Genomic DNA, 21,373 nt, shown 5'->3' on the forward strand with positions numbered 1-21,373 from the left:
TTCGAATGTTTCATAATCAATAGTTAATTTTTATAAAAATAATTTTTTTTTGTGTATAATATAGGTTGCGCCTAACGAGCCCATATGGGAACAGCTATTTTGAAGCATCTTGTTGTTCCTAATAAAAAAATATGGTCAAAAGTATGTTGTAGGGTCTTATTTTAGTCATTATTATTGTAAATTTCTAAAATTTTAAGAAATTTTTTTTTCTCGGCGTTAATGGGTTAATTTTAAATAGTATAAGTAGGAGACATATTTTATAAACTCACGGCATAACTTGGAGTTTTAAAATAGACTGGGAACCGCAAAATCGTTGTTTGACACAGTCGCCCGGGTTTTCGCATTCGAATAAGTCGGCTTCAAATTTTTTTAGACCTGGATATAGTAACAACTGCAGTATGTATTAATTAGATTTTGATTATTATGGTGATGCTTTTGCTTTTTCAAATAGCAATAATGTGAATTTATATGCAGATTTTTATAGTTTTGCTTAGATCCAAAGAGCTTGTGTAAATAGATATGGTAATCACAAAATAACACAGGGAAACTTTTTATTTTCGAGAATTTAAATTATAATACAAGCCAATATTATAATATGTTACATATGCAAGATATTAATTTTAGAATAATAAAAATTATGACATATTAACATCGTGTGGGTCATTTAACGCCTAACGTCAAAAAACGTCCAAAAATAATATGTTAAATATTTTTAATATTATTTTATTATTATATATTTATTTACGCTACCTAAAAGCGACCTAAAAAATATAATACAGGTAAAGGTAGAAAAAATTACAATAATTGATACAGTTCTGAGTCTTTAAGATAACTTATTGTGTTTTTTAATATTCATGTTTTTTCGTAAGACTTGTGATGGAACAGACATGAAGTCAACAGTGATATTATTATTCTTTAGAGGAATTATTTACCGATGAGTCGGAATCTTCTTCCGATAATGAAGTTTTCACTGTAGAGAGTAAACCTATGTGTTTGCCAAGTTTTCGTATTAATTTGGTGCTTATGGTTTTCATTCTTTTGTCGATGTAGTATGAATGTAATTCCGTTAGAAACTTTATAAGTACATAAGAGTCTTCTAAATACAATTTTGTTACGCTGATTATGTCTTTTGATCCTTGTATATTTTCGAATAGATCCACTACTTGATCGAAGCTTAACAATTGCTTTTCCCTTTCTACATATTCTCTAACTGGTTCCAATAATGTTTGGAGATTTAGTATATCATTTCTTAAGTTTTTGTCATCAGTTTTGGTTTTTTTCTTTAATTGAAGCTTAGGTTTTTCAAAGTTTTCTTCGGAGGGTGGCGTGATTGCATCTTCTAGGGTTCTTTTTTCGGTTGCTTTGTTCGAAGTTACTTGTGGTTCGTAAGAATTCAAATGTGTATTTTTATTTGGAGGTAAGTGTTGACGTGTTTCGGGTAAGGTTGATTTATGTTTTTGGGTATTAGAGGATGACTCAGACGATGTAGGTGTTGCGATTGTAGTGTTAACTGAAGAAGTGGTCAAATGTATAGATGTATTTTGTAGTGAGCACTGTTGGGTTTGGTTTATTGATAAATTTGGGATTGCTACTCTTTGTGATGTGGTTTGAGAAGACGTAGTAAGTGTGGAGGGAGTGGTATTTGAGATTGCGGGAGTATTTTGTAGATTATCTTGTTGAGTATGATTTATTGATAAATTTTGTCTTATTTCTGTTTGCATTGCACTATCATTTTGAGGATGGTTAGAAGGTGAAATATTTGGACAATTAGCTGCCTGGTGTCCAGTTAATTTGCATTTAAAACAATTTTCGTTTTGGGCTATAAATATGCGGTATGATGTTTGTTTCAACTCGATAACAAAAGATTCAGGTAGTACAAAGTTGTCTGGAGAAGGTGAAACGAAAATTTGTCTTCGGAAGCTTAGAATATGACTAAAGGCAGGATTGGTTGCTCCTATCCGTAGATATGATATGTCTGAGAGAGGATTTAAACCTAGTTTTATTAATTCGTCGATTATTATGTTAGAAGGTATGCTTGGACATACATTGGACAAAATTAAGCGGACTGATGGAGTTATTAATCTTCTCGCTTCTAGTATATTTCCATTTACTATTATTTTCTTTGTTTCTGCTATGAATTTATCTACTAGGTTTTTGGATGATAGATATATGCATATTCTACCGTTTGATATACGGGATGCGAAAATTATATTTTTCGGTTCTATATGCTGACTCAATCCTTCAAGATAGTCATTACTTGTACAATTCTCTAGAGTGTTAAACAAAATAGCTTGATCTCTGCTTGGGATTAATATACTACGTGGTTGACTAACTGCTTTTGAGTATGATGCATTTTGTGGTAGCTGATTGGAAGATGACATCTTTTAAATGGATTTTAAAATCCGACTAAAACCGGTACTGTTTTACAGCTTTCGTTGTGATACCAGTTCATGTAAATTGGATAATACTTATAACTGATTGCAGTTGTTTACTTAAATATATAAATACAAATAGATGAAAAAAGTATATTTTATCTACTCACGATTCCAATATTCAGTATACAAATCACTTTCACTTTTATACTTAATTACTTTTCTTAAGTTATTAAACCACTATAAAATTAACTTCTTTGCGAGCTATTTTAGATTAGACTCGAAGATGATTTTGATTTTAATATAATTCACTATTTACATGTTCAGAACTGAAGAAATAATCGTTTAAATATTTAAATTTTTAAGAGAAACTTTGAAATGCGTCTAAACACTTTGACAGTTTTTTGACGTTTTTCTATTTTATTATTAGAATACTATTTAACAGCTATAATTACAAGCTATTCAATTAGCTCGCAAATGGCACTAAAAGTACATTGCTCTCACTTACTTTTTTTGGGGAACATTTAAATTATAAGAACACGTTATATCTTAGAAACAACACGTACCGGAAAATTTTGTAGAAATTTAGTCTATAACATATTTGTTTAGAAAGCCATTTGATTTGATTTAATGTTTTGAATTGATTGGATTTAATTACATTTGGTTATGTGTTACATGTCACTACGAGATTTGAACTGTTAGAATGAAATCAGTGTGTTGTTGTTTGTTTGTATTTATATGACTGCGGACACTAAATCCATTCGATAATCTTACAATTTTTACTCATTTTTTCATTAGTCATTGTTTCGTATACAATCTCATTCTAAATCTATTACTAGTATTGATCTCTAATATATAGACTTTTTTTGGTAATTTGTTTCTAGTTTTTTTTCTATTAGGTGCTTTTTAGTTATTTATATATAAAATAGGTGATGATGTCCTCAGAGTTCCACAGCAAATTCTTCTGCAGATATCTACTTAATTCAATAGCTATTTTACTGCGGTCTGTCCAAGTTCCTCATTTTTTCTCTTTTTTTTTTATTTTTGTTTATTTGTTTTATTTTTTTTTAATATTATTTATTTTTTAAATATTTTTTTATTTTATTTGCTTTCATTTATTTTTTTATTTTCTTTTTTTATTATTTTTTTTTAATATTTCTTATATTCTAACAAATTACAAAGAAATACTTACTCTATATTTAGAATCACATTTTAAGTTTAATATCTAAAACATGTTTATACAATAATCTATATAAAAACTCATTGTTTTCTAATGTTAATAATTAATTTAGATTATTGAGAAAGTGGACATCGGTCAAAGAATAAAGCGAATTTAAAAAGTTATTAACCTTTTTGGATATAAGAGAACAGTCCAAAATTTTATGTTGTATGTTACCCATCTGACCACAAGTACAGGGTGGTCCAATAAGCCGATCATTCGGCTATATATCAGAAACTATTCATGTTATAACTTTAGGAGAAAAATTCCTTAGTAAAAGTGGCCAAGAGAAATCGCTGGAAATATCTTTCAAGATTCTGGGTTAACCACAAGGGGGCGTAACCTGTGAAGAAAAATTTGAAAACCAGTTTTTTGTTAAATATACCCAATTATACCAAGTGTTAAATAAGTAAACTAGAAAGAGGCCTAAATTCCGCACAAGGTTGTTCAAGTACTTCTTTTTTGTTTTATCAAATAAAGGGTGGGGGAGAGTGGGAAAGTATTTGAGGATAAATACCTATAACTTTGGTTTGGATCAACTGATTTTAACGAAATTAATGTCATTAGAAAGAGTGTGAATGATTTAATTTATATCTGCTATAAAAAAATTGCATTTAGTTTTAATTGTCATGGGCAGAGGGTACTTTCGAATAGAAAAAATTAAAATTTGTTTTTTTTTTCAAAATGTTTATTAGAAACACTTATTTATTGTAAATTATAATGAAATTATATTAAATTCGTAACAAAATGACGCAAACCGCATGTTGATAGCTTTTGTCGAACTCGAGATATGAATAAAAACGCATAGTATTGACTCACCCTTTATTATATGTAACTTAAAATTAAATATGTGAAAGGTCATACAAATATCTCGATCATTAAAACTTAATGTCCAATTAAATGTTCAAATTGTTTTTCATCGTTGTCCACACGAAGATGTAATCTTTCGCGCGTAGGCATAACATCTGCTTCAATCTCAGCTGTTGATATACTATTTATTGCGTTTATAATGCGCTGTTTCATAGTCGTCTCGCGTGGTTGGTCGAGTTTGGTACACTAAGTCCTTCAATCTTGCCCACAGATAAAAGTCCAGACATGTTAAGTCTAGAGATCTAGCTGGCCGTGAAAATATACTTCCTCTTCCAATCCATTTATTTGGATAACTTGCATACAAATAATTTTAAACTCGTCTGGAAAAGTGAGCAGGACACCCGTCATGTTGTAAATTCATATCTCTTTTTGTTTGTGAGGAAATATCTTCCAATAAAACAAGCAACTGATTTTCCAGAAAATCCAAACATGTTTCGTCATTTAAACTTCTATCAAAGAAATATGGACCTACGATATGTAGGTCTTCCAATCCATTTATTTTAATAACTTGCATACAAATAATTTTAAACTCGTCTGGAAAAGTGAGCAGGACACCCGTCATGTTGTAATATCATATCTCTTTTTGTTTGTGAGGAAATATCTTCCAATAAAACAGGCAACTGATTTTCCAGAAAATCCAAACATGTTTCGTCATTTAAACTTCTATCAAAGAAATATGGACCTACGATATGTTCATCAACTATACCACACCAAACATTAAGACTCCATCTACCTTGAACCTGTATCTCATGTATCCAGTGCAGATTTTCTTCAGCCCAATAATGCATATTACGCAGATTAACACCACCCGCACTATTAAACGTAGCCTCGTCTGTCCAAAAAATCTTTGACATAATATGCGGTTGTTCTTTAAGCAGACCTAACATCCAATTGCAGTAATCTAGCTCTGCATCAAAATCTCTCTCATGTAAAGCTTGGTCGAGAACTACATGATAAGGATGCAGTCTAAAAAACAGAACAACAAATACTGGTGAAAAAGAAACCACTATATTTACTAAAACTCAAAAAATTTTAGAAAATCCACAATTGTTTCACAAGATAAATCGTTCATAAGTATTTTTAAGAAACGGATAAAAAGATAAAAGCGCCGTGTTGCCGTTTTTATCGGAATATTAAAATAACAGTTTAATCTAAAGTTTAAAGGAAATTCCAAGTTTCTGACCTAAATGTTCACTTTATAATATGAAAAACCAACCTGTGATGTTTTAAAATCCTTTTGGGTATGTTTAATTCTATAGAGATTTGCCGACTACTTATATGTGGATTCTGTTGAATTAAAGCAAGAACATTAATTATTGAATTATCTTCGGTCATACCTCTACTACGTCATTTAAAACAAGGACAATGAAAACTACCAGTTTCTCTTAATCTTCTTGCCTTTCTTTCAAATACTTTTTTGCCATGATGTCTCCTGTCAGGATATCTTACAGAATATATACGTGTACGAAATAAGCTCGAATCATATCATACAATTCTGCATTTGATATACTCATCACGAAATATTAGTACTGATAATTAATTACTTATATTACCAATATTAATATCTATTGAAAAAAGTGCAATCTTCAATTCAATTTCGAACACTTCTTAAGAATGTTTTGACTGCTATCAATAAATAAGCAATATGAACTCCCTTTCAAATTCATTGTCGTAGCCTACTTAGTTTCGAAAAAAATATTTTTAATCATATGAACTAACAATGGTCAAAATAGGTATCAACATTAAGATTCTTTTGCTATAAAAAAATTTGAAAGTACCTACTGACTTATTTTTTAATTTAATTTAGAATACAGGGTGAGTCAATATTATACTTACTTATGTTTATGCGTTTTTATTCATATCTGGACTTTAAAAAAAGCTATTAACATGCGGTTTGCGCCATTTTGTTACGAATTTAATCCAGTTCCATCCTAATTTACAAAAAATAGGTGTTTACATTAAATATTTTGAAGAAAAACAAATTTAAATTTTTTCTATTCGAAAGTACCCTCTACCTATGACAATTAAAACGTAATTCAATTACTTTATAGTAGTGGTAAATTAATTTATCCACACTCTTTCTAATGACACTAATTTCGTTAAAATCAGTAAGTACAAACCAAAGTTATAGGTATTTATCCACAAATACTTTCCTACTCTCCCCCACCCTTTATTTGAAAAAATTAAAAAAATGTACTTAAACAACTTTGTGCAGAATTTAGGCCTCCTTCTAGATTACTTATTTAACACTTAATATAATTAGGCATACTTCCCAAAAAACTGGTTTTCAAAGTTTTCTTCACAGGTTACGACCCCTAGCGGTTAACCTAGAAACTTTAATATATATAACATGAATAGTTTCTGATATATAGCCAAGAGATCAACTTATTGGACCACCCGGTACATAGTGGACTATCAGCTAGATTCATTTTAAACATATATGATGGTGTAAGACAGTGGTTAAATCTCATTCTGCATATAGTTATTGTCATATCCTTTGTCGAACCCATTTTAGAAAACCAAGATTTATCCGTAATATGGTTTCTGATTACTCTGTAATGGTTTCCTGTATTTATATTATCGTGAATATACCTTTCTTTCCATTTTTTCTTAAGCTCTTTGAAAATGTCTGATTCTATATGTCTAGACGTACAAAGATAATAAGTTAATACTCCTTGTATCACCGCGTTTTTTTGCCAATTCATCTACTATTTCATTTCCAGTTATTCCACAGTGGCTTTAATCCATGCCAACTTAACCGTTTTGCCTTGTTGCTGAAGTTCTTTAATTTTATTTAATATATATAATTCAATGTAGTGCTTCCACTATCGCTATTAATTCAGCTGTGTATATACTCATGATGGAATTGAGTTTAAACATTTTACTGTTTTTATTATTGTTATCCTAGTATGCACATCCCACACCTTCGATACTTTTGGATGCATCTGTACGAGTATATAGCATATAACAATCTTTGATCAATTGTGAACTGTCAGATATAAACATTAATTTTTTTAAAGATAAAGGTAAATTGCTGTAGTCTCTTAAGAAGTATACCTGAACTTGTTCCAGAGTCAATATTGTAATTTGGGTTTATGTCATATTTTTATAGTTGTTTGTCATATATTGTCATTTTTGAATAGAAATCTACTACATTTAGAGTTTTCTTTTTTATCCAATATTTTTCTGTTAAGTCTGCTAAGAACAGCTGGTGTATTTTCGATAATAAACTTGACTTTTTCTCGTACAATCTACCTAAAAGTCTGATGCTAAGTTTTTTTTGTCTTACATCCATTGGCGAAATCAGTATGAATACATTAGGATATATAAGTTTTCATCAAGGAATCCTCTAAGAAATAGAACAATTTTCTTTTTGCCATGTATTTAAGAAGAAGAGAAGAAGGGGTGGTTATTATATGACTGATATTATGTTCAATTCATTTAAGAGAGTTAAGTATGGCATTGATGCACTTTAAAAAAATTTAAAAATAATTGAATAAAATCAAGATAAATATAAAAATGAACCAAGTAAAACCCACCTGTTTTTTTTATTTTTTTCTAATATTTTATAGAATTTTATGACAATAAACGTAAACTAGAAATAACCACTGAATAAACTGAAGTAACAGTTTATTTAGTACTTTTATTAATAATATACAAAGTACCAAGCGACAGAATGGTAATAAAATCAAAATAGTATGTATACTCGGTTCACTAACCCCTGTTTAACTCTTGTAAATTTAGCAATTATTGTTTTTGTGACGTTAGTTACAGTTTGACAGACTTTAAGTTCCTATAAACTAACAATTATAAACTACTAACACATGCAAAATAAAACAGCATAAAACTATAAGTGCATTCATGTATAAAATAATTAGTAATTCATATGTGAGACCACTTAATGGCTGGATAAATGAGAACTAAACATACATAAAAAACAAAGACTTCGACAAATCTCAGATATGCAAGTACAATGTAAAGATCTCAGAGTACAATGTAAAGATGAATCAACAACCAAGAAAGAAACAGAAACGAAAAGGAGTAGAGTCGAGGAAACAGCTCTAATCCTACTTATCAAAGAAAAATATGTAGCAAACTCATCAGCAGAATGTAGGAGGCTTTAGTTGCCAATAATAAAAGAAGAATTTAATAGCAAGAATATACTAGCAATAGCGGATTAATAGAAAGACGAAGATGTATCATCTATAATTATACAAAACATATATGCAACACACAATACACAAATAGCTAATCTACATAAATACATAGTACAAAAACAAAAAATACAAAAAAACACACAAATCAGTCAGCATTTTATATCCCAAGGGTACAAATACCACCCTTGGTTGTTTTTTAACTAAAAGTAGGTTATTTCCTGCAAGATCGAGCCCACGTAATGGATTATCTGCAACAACTTTAAAATTTTGCAAATTTTTTTAAATAATTTATTTTGAAAACGATTTCCGAAGTAAAAGTCAAAACGTGAAATATTAAAAAATTGTAATTTTCATTACAATCAATTGTGACAATACCATACAAATATAATATTTAACGTGTCACAAGAAAACAGTTTAGAATAGTTCAGTTAATAGAAGAGTAAGAAAAAACCAAACTAATTTTATTTGGTGAGTTAACAAAAAATTTTTTTCTTTCTAGTTCAACTTTGTAAGATATTTTGTCTTTTTTAGCAGCTCTTGATAATAATTGTAAACACAATTGAAAGCTCGAGATAATAATTAGTTAACCAATAGCCCTTTTATTGACTCCAACACAAAACATATATATGTATATATATATATATATATATATATATATATATATATATATATATATATATATATATCTATATATATATATATATATATATATATATATATATATATATATATATATATATATATATTGTGACGATTGGGGTTTATAGAAAATAATTTATAAGTTATATACTACATAATATTAGATATAAAAAAGTATTTGATTATTTTAAGAAGTTATATACTAGAGAATTTAATAAAAATATATTTATGTGAGGGCATTTTTAATAAATTAGCATATAATAATTGTAAAAAGTTGTATTTTAGTAATTGTAATGTGGTAGATATGTTTGAGTGAGCCATGTGACTAGGCAACCAACTATACAAACTCTGTCTCCCAGTGACATTTTAGGAAATTTTTAGGAATATAAAGTGGGGTTATAATAATATATTGTTTGAAATGTGTATTTTATTAAATTAGAATGTTAAGTTACTAATTTAATTATATATTCTGATCTGAAAAGCCTAAATGTAAACAAAATTATTAATAGAAAAGAATGGAATTCTCTGGATCTCCGGAGATGGCCATGTTTGCGAAATGGTTTGTTCCAGAAAATTCAGACAAGTATTTAATAGAACTAAATAGAACATGATTTCTTACCAGATGGTTCTGGAATATCCAAAAAAGATATAAATACCCGTGATTTGGATTCAAGATGGAAGTTTTTAGTCAGAAGTCAAGCAGTTTATTATGAAAGTTAGTAGATTAGTTAGTGAAGTCAATTGTTGACAGTTTTAGTAAGTCAGTCAAGCAGTTTAATAAGAAATATGAAAGTTAGTTGGAGATAGTCCAATTGTTTAATATAGTGAGTTAAATGAAGATTAAAAATTATGCATATATTTAATGCACATTTATAATTATACACAAATAATTATTGAAGATTATAAAAGTATATTAGAAGAATATTGGATGGACATTGGAAGGAATTAAAATTATATTATGATTGGAGATTAGTATAAATCAACTTATAATAATTGGATATTGGTATATTGAAAAGAAGAATAAATATAAATGGTGTTTGCTGGTGGTGTATAAATGCTGGTGAAGAAAAATATATCTTAAATTGGTAGAAGCTGATAATTGGAAAAAGTAATTTCACCAAAAACAAGGATAACCGAAGTACGAAGACATTCAGTGGTGATTAGAATCTATATAGTGGAAAACAGTTCATTTAGGCATTCAGTGAAAGAAAGGTACAAAATTTTGTTAATATAATTTAGTTAATGTCATAACAATTTCAATTTTGAAGATAGTTTGTTTAAATTTTACATTGTCTATAGAATTTAATTAGTTTTATAAGAGTATCAATTTAAAGATAGTTTATTTTAAATTTACATTGGCTAGGTTAGATATATATGTGTGTTTCATAATTGTTATAATAAAGATAATTTAAAAAAGTACTTACAAACTAATTCTTTGAGAACCGCGATAAAAACCCTATATTATTAAAAATACTCATTGCTCATCATTCAAACAAATAATACATCATAACAATATATATATTTATATATATTTATATGTATATATATATATATATATATATATATATATATATATAAAATCAAAATAAAATACAAAATACAATCCAAATTATAGAATTTAGTATTTTACTAGGCAAAATTTCACTAGCGTAGGCGCAAAATTTCGGGCCAATGCTTTTTAAATGCATTCATTTTTGCGAATCCTAAAAAATGTAAGTATTTTTGAAAAATTTAAACGCATAATGAAAGAATACATGTTTATTTTAATAAGTTACAGGGGTGAAAATAAAGAGAAAATTTAGTGTGATATTTAATTTCAAATATCTCATTCAAAAAAACTTTTTTTTATTCTAAAGTACTTTTAGCCCACGGTAATAATGTAATCTTTCATTCTGCGTTTAAATTTGTTAAAAATATTTGTTAGTTTTCTCATGATTTGAAAAAAATGATTGCATTTAAAAAGTATTGGCCCGAAATTTTGTGCCTACGCTGTTAAAACACAGAATATCATCACAGGGAAAGAAATGAAAAGCAGAATTTACCAAATTAATAGTCATCAGACCAATAATGACATACGCGACAGAAACATGTCCCGGCACAGACAGAACAAAAAGAATGCTAGAAACCCTAGACACATCGACAGTAAGATACATCAAAAGTGATATTCGAGTAATAAGACATCAGTTAAAAGAACTATTGGATCACACTGTTTACTGCATGGACAAACGTCAAGGATATTATATTATTTAAAAATAACACTACATGAGAAAAAATTTGACATATCATTTACAGTTTTATTACCTTAAAGACCTAATATACAACCCTTTAAATATTAGCATATTTCTAAATAAAAATGTAAATATTTTTCATAAATTATTAAATTTAGATCTATAAAACCTTATACAAACTCTTCATATTTTTAAAACACATTCAAAAATGCTTTGATATACAGGGTGTTCTATTTAAAAAAACCAAACTTTGGTTCATTCCGTTGTTCCGACTGACTGTATGTAATGGAAAATAATTTTAAATTATAGACGTCTTTAACATACAATAATTTAATAATAAGGAAGTTCGGTTCTGCATCAATATATTTAATATATTTAACAGTATATATGATACGGGCGTGGTTCCCCAAGAGTGGTTAGTGTCAACTTTTATAAATCTTCCAAAAAAACCCAATGCGAGAAAGTGCGAAGACTATAGAATTATAAGCCTTATGAGCCATTTACTTAAAACATTTCTAAAGGTCATCCACAAAAGAATATATACAAAATATGAGGAACACCTAACAAGAACACAATTCGGATTTCGTGATGCTCTGGGAACACGGGAGGCCCTTTTTGCTGTACAGGTGCTATTTCAGAGATGCAGGGATGTGAATTGTGATATATACGTATGCTTTATAGATTACCAGAAGGCATTTGACAGAGTAAAACATGACAAATTAATGACTCTAATGCAAGAAATTGGAATTGACAACAAAGATCTTAGAATTATCAGAAACATTTACTACAATCAAACGGCCAAAATCAAAATAGAAGACCAGTTAACTGATAAAATTGCAATAGAACGTGGAGTACGACAGGGCTGTATTTTGTCTCCATTGTTGTTCAATATTTATTCTGAATGGGTATTTAAGGAAGCTTTAGACGGTTGTGCGAAAGGAATACTAATAAACGGTGAATGGTTGAATAACATTAGATATGCAGATGACACTATAGTTTTTGCCGATAATCTGAATGACTTACAGATATTAACAAATCGCATAACAGAAGTCAGCAACAGATACGGACTAGCTCTTAACATAAAGAAAACCAAATTTATGACAATTAGTAAAAAACCAATACTAAACGCTCAACTTACAATCAACCAACAGAATATCGAAAGAGTCGAGCAATATACATATCTAGGCACCAATTTAAATAGCCAATGGGACCACTCAACAGAAATTAAACAGCGAATAATAAAAGCAAAAGCAGCATTCGTTAGAATGAGAACTATTTTCAACAGTCGAGACATATCATTAAAAACAAAATGCCGTCTATTGAACTGCTACATATTCACAGTTCTGCTCTACGGAATGGAAGCATGGACACTGACTGTTGCATCTATGAATTGGCTCGAAGCTTTCGAAATGTGGTGTTATAGGCGCATCTTACGTATATCCTGGGTTGACAGAGTTACTAATGTGGAGGTCCTGCGTAGAATGGGGAAAGAATGTGAAATTCTCATGACCGTCAAAACTAAAAAGTTGGAATATCTAGGTCATGTAATGAGAAATCAAGAACGTTACGGCCTTCTCCAGCTGATTCTCCAAGGGAAAGTAAATGGTAAGAGAGGACCGGGAAGAAGACGCATTTCCTGGCTTCAAAATTTGCGAAAGTGGTATAACACGACTACCACTGAACTGTTCCGCGCTGCAATAAGCAAAGTGAAGATAGCCGTGATGATCGCCAACGTCCGGAACGGATAGGCACTTTAAGAAGAAGGTTCTGCATCGATAACTACAATGTTGTATTCAATGTGGACTCCGAATATTTTTAACATTAACAAAGTTTAATATAAGTTATAAGACGTGAATCTCAGTGATATATTGAAATAAACTGTAAGTGTACAAATTCTTTACATTTTAACATCCAGTTAAATTAGCATTAAAGTCAGCAAATTCACTTAACGTTTATCGAAATGAATTCAAACACAGAATCACACAACAGTTCTCCAATACAAGACCATCAAAGTCAAATAAACGCATCACAGTCATACTCTTTGGCAGCGTCGAGAGTACAATTTCCTTAAAAAGTCCCAAGCAATTATCTCTAGGGCCTTAGAAAACACCAAACTTCAAGACTACCTTCTCTCACTTGGAAATATACATAATTCAACCGAAAAGTATAATCTTCCCTTCTAGGAGAATCTTATCCAATAAACAAATAGTGGATGATTTTATGAATAATCATTGTCAAATAGAAATACAAGGTGAAATTGTCAGAGCAAGAAGAATAATTATACCAGCGGAACGACTTGTGCTCTCCGGCGTATGCCCTTCAATACCGCATGACTTGCTAATCAATGAGTTACAAAAAATCGGCATAGTTCCTGTCTCCCCCATGACATTCCTCAAAATTAGTGCTTCTATGCCTGAGTACAATCAAATCCTTAGTTTTCGAAGACAAATCTATATCAGTCTTCACAGTCTAACACTACCGAGTCATTTATTCTTGGTTTTGACAACACGATATATAGAATACTCATTTCTCAAGACAGTTTAGTTTGCTTTAGATGCAAGAAGCCAGGTTACATTGCTTCACATTGCTCGGAACCACTAACTTAACTAAACCCCAACCAAAACAATGAAGCATCGGTATCCAACGCAACAAATATATTCCCCAACAAATTCTTCTTAATGTGAACAAATGTCCATTTCTAATATCCCTTAGATACCGAACAAAGTAGATGCATCAAATAAGGACAGTCACATAATTAATCAAACAAAAAGTAACTTTGATGAAATTATTTCACATGAAGCAGATCCATCTTCAAAAGAATGTAAAATTTTTCCACCACCTAAAGTCCAAGCAAAATGTAAAAAAGCTAAAATTAGTTCGGCAAGCACTTCTGAATGCTCATTTTCTCTCTTACTTGACCCTGCTAAAAACTTTATAGAAAATCACCCTCTACCTATCCCTCTAAACTTTGATCAACAACATGCTCCTAATGAATATCACGGGATCAACAGATCCTATAACCACAATTCAGGAATATACTACAGACCTATCAGCTTTGTCCCATATGCTCAGTCAAGTTTACCTTCGTTTAAAGGAAAGATCCATAAAACGTAAATTCACGTCAATAAGGAAAACAATCCATAATTATCTTGGCAGTGAGGCATCGGACGCGGAAAGTGACACATCTCAATTAAGCCAAAAATTTGAATTGTTTATAAAAGATTAAGATCGAAATGTATAACCTGGCAAAGCTTAAAAGGGAAAAGAATAAACTGGAACTTATTAGTATATTCTATTTATACTCTTTATTTTTCTAATGGATAAAGAGTGCTTAAATACATGTCATTCCAAACAATGTAAAAACTAGTTGCTGTTCAACATCTTTATAATTTCAAAACCAGTGGGTAGATCGATGAAACTTATTTTTAAGATCCAAAATAACTTTTAGCTTTGGAGTTAGTCCAATTATTATGTATTCATTTGATATTTTTCAAATTCAGTTTAAAATAAATCTATTAATTGAATCGGTAGTAAATTTTATTATAGACGGAATTTCAAAGTAATATAGAGGTAACTATGCAAAATGCTTTTACAACCATTTACTCATACCACAAAAATTTACAAAAAATATTATCTTTAACGTGTAAAAATAAACAATGTTAACATTATCTTATTTGCCAACATATCCAGTAGTATTAGCTAAATAAGTCCAACTGAACCTTTCTGTCTTGGTTAATATCTACCCTAATACTCTGGTTTTTATTACCCTGTCTAACGTATTTCGGCCCTACCTTTCTCAGCCCTTTCTTTCTTCCAACGTTTATCAACAAAAAATATGTTTTGCTGAACCGTGTTACACAATCGAAATGTTATAAAAACTAGTAAAGTTAATTAAAAAAGCGGTTGTTAGCTTAAAAGATTCTTTTAAAAAATACTCGTATTTTAAAAGGAATTTAAGCACCCTCATTTGTTTGCACATTTATAGCAGAACTACATGAATATTAAAATAAAAACTATATTAAAAAAATACAGTGTAGGTGTAAAAATTGGAATACTTTAAATTTTATAATACAAACCTATAGGTCAGTGAAAGATTGTGAAATACAGAGATACCCTGTAATTTTCTGTGTCATCGCCGAATTGCATGAAAATCTGGATTTAAATTCTACTCACCGTCTACTTTATATTTTGGTCGTGTGCCGTTGGTTGCTTTTTATTTTTTAGTGGTGAAAACTACCCCCATTAGAAAAAAAATCGTATAATTGTGTATTAAAGTGGGTCATTGATTCAAATCATCTTTTAATGAAGTGAATGAATGTAACTAAATCAATAAATATTAAAAAATTTAAAATTTTATCATAGTTTAACCCCTAAATCTCACCCCCTAGATTAGTTATACTTAAAACAATGTCATTGAATACCTCGTCTCCACTGATTTGCATGGAAATTTGGATTTAGGTTATACTTACCCTCTACTTCAAAATTGGACTTATGCCGTTGGCTCCTTTTTATTTTTTAGGTTTTTTTTTATTGGAAAAAATCTTATAATAATTGTAAATTCAAGCAATTTGGAATTATTTAATTATATAGTGACATTAACTTCAGATGTCTTTGCAGTTTTGATTTTTTATCACATAATTTCTACCCTTATATAAACCCTCCTTGCGAAGAAATTCGAATAGTAGTATTTTTTTTTCATTGAAACTAGAAATACAATATTTTTCTTAATTAAAATGTTATGAATTTTTTTATTTTAACTTAAAAAACAACCCTTTGTGCCTTAATAGCACAATATGTGTATGTTACAATGCTCCAGTATACGCGTTGTGATATCTCCTAAAATATGTGATTGGTTTTTAAATCTTAACTTGGTCAGCTTTTAACTAAAAAGTTAGCTATGAAAGACTAAAAAAAAAACGATTTTGCAGGGTTTTTTTAAGGACAATAAGATCATGTAAATTATTTTTTAAATTCTTATTTGTAAAAGCGTTGTAGTTAAAAGGGCTTGAACGAGTCACTAATCATAAGTGTATGCAAACTTTGAACAGCAATATCTTTTTGACTTACAGAGAAAAAAAAACAAAATATTAGAAAAGCAAAATTTTAAAAATTTTTCTTTTACTTTAATACCAATTTTTTTTTAAATAAGCGCTTTAACATGCTCAAACTTACAGATGATATGCACAATATATAAATAAAGTAAATAGTAAAGTGGTAACGAGTAATTTCATTTAGAGTGCTAATTGTGGGTGATTTTACGATGTTTTTACCAAAAAAGGGACCAACTGTATTTTGAACGCAACTCTTAATCTTATCGCTTAATTTTGATGCTAGGTAATTAAAAAGAAAAAAACGGGTGTGGCAGTCCAGTGGGACTGCCGGTGGAAGTTACACTTCTATACACGCATTCGCCGTTACAAATTTATTTGTGAGTCAAATTTATTACATATGTAATTTTATAGGTAAGACATAGCAGAAAGGGAAACATAATTAATAACAACTTACTAACAATGAAGGATTTAATCAATATTTTGATGAAAATGTATATTTTTATTTTCATATGTATGAAAGGAGTTGAATGCAAAATTTTTTTACACATACTCTGCAGTAAAATTCATTGTTTATTTTGTTATTAATATAATAATAGTAATATATTATATTATTATTAGTATTAATGCTGGGAAGTGCTGGGAAGTGCTGAGAAGGATGGGTCGAGACAAAAAATTGTTGAGAACGATAAAAGTACGCAAGACTGCATACCTTGGACACATACTAAGAAATAATAAATATAGTCTTCTGCAGGTCATCATGCAGGGTAGAGTCGATGGCAAAAAGGGAATAGGTAGAAAGAGGAAGTCATGGCTGCGAAATATTCGAGACTGGATAAACATGACTGTAGACGAATTATTCCACGTTGCAAAAGACAGAGAAGCTTTTAAAAATGTGGTCGCCAACCTCCGTTAATGGGGACGGCATAGGAAGAAGAAGATTAGTATTAATATTATTATTAATATTAATATAATTTCATCCAGATTAATAAATAATTTACCTAAACACAATATATTAGCCCCTTGGAACCTTCAGTACCTATTATCATTAGACTCGAGAGCAGTGTATGATTTATTAGTTATGTTTTTAAAAGATAGTAAAATAACCATGTAAATAATTATACATTAGTTAATAACGTAACCTTTGTCTCTAACCCAATTGTTTAAATTCCTTTCTTACCGCCTAGTGTTGTATGTAAAAAAAAATGTCTTGATGGGCCCCTAGGCGAGAAGAGCGTGACCCTGTTTACCTGTTTACTGTTTTGTATATTTATTTTAATGTAAACTCAGACAACCTTTTGTCTACCATGTTGAGTCTGGCTAAATGACTAAAGGTCTATGCCAAAAAAAAATATATAATAATACAATACAAATTTTAACTGCAATATTCATAAGTATTTAAAAATGACAATAATATACATAAAAAAATACACTACAATACAGTGCAACATAATTCCATATATAATAATACAATACAAATTAAAATGCAATATCCATAAGTATTTAAAAATGACAATAATGTAATAACATTAATAAAAAAGTCCTCCCCGACTGGGAATCGAACCCCGGTCTCCCGCGTGACGGGCGGGGATACTGACTACTACACTACCGAGGACAGAACACAAATGTATTTCAAAATTGACAATTCTGGATCATACAGTGATTTATTGAGATTATTATTTTGAAATACAAAAGAATATAATTATTAAGAATATAATATAATTATGAACATTTAATAAATAATACAAAACGTATCACATAAATAATAATATTAATAAATATTTTATTATATGTATAATATTATATGTATATATATATATATATCTTTATATAATATATATAATATTAAATTATATATACAAAAGGAACATTTTTATATTCGAGAGAGGAAGAGAGAGAAAATATATCTTCTGTCTCTCTCTTACTCATTACCTTACATATGTAATGGTTTCACTGATTTACTCCCATACAAATTTCCAACGTGGAGCGCGCGTATGGAAGTATAACTTCAAAAAAACAAAAATTATAGCTTTTCTAAAACAATTTAAAAAATTTAAATGAGATTTTTTCGAAAACTGCGAAAAAAAAAACTACTTTTTATGAGCTACAAATCTGCTTCTACTGGGTGTACATACTTCATAGGTACACAGGTATTTGTTTTTTTTTATATAAGCTACATGTTTTTTAACCTTTCCCAGCAGATGATCTTAAACTTTCACCTTAGCCGACCGGGATAAAAAATGTATCCCTATTCAAAATTGTGTAACACATGCAAATTTTAAGTAATTTTTAATGACCTTTTAGAAGTGATCTGTTAAATGAATAAAAACTCATTGTAATCAAACTCTATTTAAGTATTAAAAAATAATATTAAATTATATCATATCGTATCATATTATATTATATCGTATTATTATCCCTACAAAGAATACGTACAATTGCTTTTGTGGCAAAACAAACTGATTTAGTACACTTTTGATAAAGTTTTCTCGTCCTCTTATCATTTTTTCTGTGGCATTATAATACAACGTTTACTAGACATAGAATTAGATGGACCAGAAACTAGATTTTCCATTGGCTCTGTAGGTACTACCAGTTTAATTTTTATTTTTCTGCCTCTCAATCGTATTCGGTTTTATCAGTTGAAGCCCAAATTCCAATAAAAAATTTCTTCTGTAATCAGATTTTTTCTTTAGGTCTGAATGCTTTATGGTCCAAATTGTATAAGCATTTAAGGCAGCTATGTAAAAAATGTTTTGAAATATTATAAAAAGCCGTCTTTTTTTGCTCCTTTTCACGAAATATTCATTGACCATCTTGTCCATAGTGTCTACAGCTCCTTTGGTTTTATTATACTGTCCAATAATGTCGTATTTAAAATTATTTTCCTCTTTTTCTACCTTATTATTTTAATGTTCAGAACTTAACATTATGACTGTTTTTTCGTTTTTGGGCACATAAGAGACCAGAGTAATAGTTTTGGTAAAAGCAAAAATCATAGACCATTCTGGCCTGTCTTTATTGTTTAATATTTCTCTTATTTGATCTGTGTGTGCCACACAAAATTAGACTGCGTTTGGCCAATTCATCAGCTAGTTATTTACTTGCAAAAAAAATTATCGGTAGTAATACTGTATCCCCGACCAAGGCAAGATACTAAATCTGGTACTACACGTTTTCCCTGTTCTTTTTCATATTTGTCATTAATCTTTCCCAAATAGACCTGTACATTTTTTACCCTACATATTATCTGCATGATTCATTATTAAATTTCTAACAATATCCGTGGTCATCAGCAATATTTGCTTGTTTAATTCATTCCGAATACCTTCCATGGATCCCCGTTTTTTTGTTGGAAACTTAAAAACTTTTAATTACACAACAAGTAGTTTAGTTTCAGATGAAAACCACTCGATTGTGTACTAGCACTGGCATGTGTAAAAATCTACCCTGCTTTTTAGCTTTGCCAGTATAGGCAAGCGAGCTACTGGCATACCAATTACTAGCAAATTTGTTTTGTGCTTGCCAGTTACATGCCAGTAATATGAAAGCAACTGGCATGCCAGCTGCTCTCCCAATTTACTGGCATGTGTGTACCCGGCTTATCTGCTACCTACGGGTATGCCAGTAGCTAGCAGATAATTGTTATATTTGTTGTGTTGGTGATAAAAATTAATTGTTTTATTTTTAAACTTGTTAATGTAAAAAATGTTTCGTTTTTGTGATGAAAAAACCACCAAATTGATTGGCTATGTATGGAGAATTGGAGTGTCTTTTGAAATCTAAATAATCTTTATATAAAAATAAATTAGCTTGTGATATTGCTTATACAAAAATTAAAGAGGAAATCGTTGAACGTGTTACTATAAAGGAGATAAAGGACAAAATAAATTGCTCCAAGATTTCCTCGCCTACCAATCCAATTTAATTTAATTTAATTACAAAACAAGTACTTTAGATCCTGATGAAAACCACTCGATTGTTTACTAGCATTGGCATGTGTAAAAATCTACGCTGCTTCTTCACCTTGCCAGTATAGGCAAGCGATCTACTGGCATGTCAATTACTAGCAAATGTGTTTTGTGGTTGCCAGTTACTAGTCTATGCCAGCAACTGGCATGCCAGCTACTTTCCCAATTTACTGGCATGTGTGTATGCGGCTATAAGGTTGCATATCCCGCAATCGTTTTAGTTCGCGCATGAACTTTCTTAGTCGTCTGGCAAGTGCCTATTCGCATAGAGCACGTGTGATAGCTCTTCAGATTTTGGTTGGTTTTTATTTGCTTTTTGTTATTCTTTAATTTTGGCTGTATGTGCTTTGTTTAGAAGGTAAGTAATATTAATATAGATCGAGCTTATTTATATTTTTACAAGTAATTTCTTCAAAATTCGCCTCTTTTTATGGTTGTATTAGATCTGATACATTGAGTGTTTTACAGGGTCATTCGGCCTGGTAAAAGAGCTTTGTTGTAGAGTAACTTAGACGAGTTAGCAGCAAATTTTTGCAACAGTAATATTGACTTCGATAATAGCGACTCTAAAGAATGTTTTAGAGATAAAACCGATTAGATCATGATGAAAATATTGATATTCAAAGCTCATCAGCAGAGTTTAAAGATGTGGTTACTATCACAGAGTTTCTAGAATATCTCCAACAATCACACAACAGATAAAAAAATCATTAACTAGAAATAAACTTTGAAGACGACCTAACTACCAACCTTAAACCATGAAAAATAAAAAGGTCTATGGACCAGAATAGCCAAACTTTTGAATAAACAACACCAAAACTTATTTATATGGTAACACAACTTATTATTAGATGACTTAACTGAGATAA

General features: G+C 29.8%; 1 protein-coding gene across 1 annotated transcript in view; it reads left to right on the top strand.

Moving 5' to 3' along the window:
- Nucleotides 1-258: 258 nt before the first annotated feature.
- Nucleotides 259-21,373, top strand: part of LOC140443776 (D-beta-hydroxybutyrate dehydrogenase, mitochondrial) — a 220,077-nt gene continuing 198,962 nt past the window's right edge. Inside the window, exon 1 of the mRNA XM_072535215.1 lies at nt 259-396. The gene's annotated coding sequence lies outside the window, so the exon portion shown is untranslated. The remainder of the gene's footprint in view (nt 397-21,373) is intronic.

This window comes from Diabrotica undecimpunctata, chromosome 6 (assembly GCF_040954645.1).
Source record: "Diabrotica undecimpunctata isolate CICGRU chromosome 6, icDiaUnde3, whole genome shotgun sequence".
Classification (NCBI taxonomy): Eukaryota; Metazoa; Arthropoda; class Insecta; order Coleoptera; family Chrysomelidae; genus Diabrotica; species Diabrotica undecimpunctata.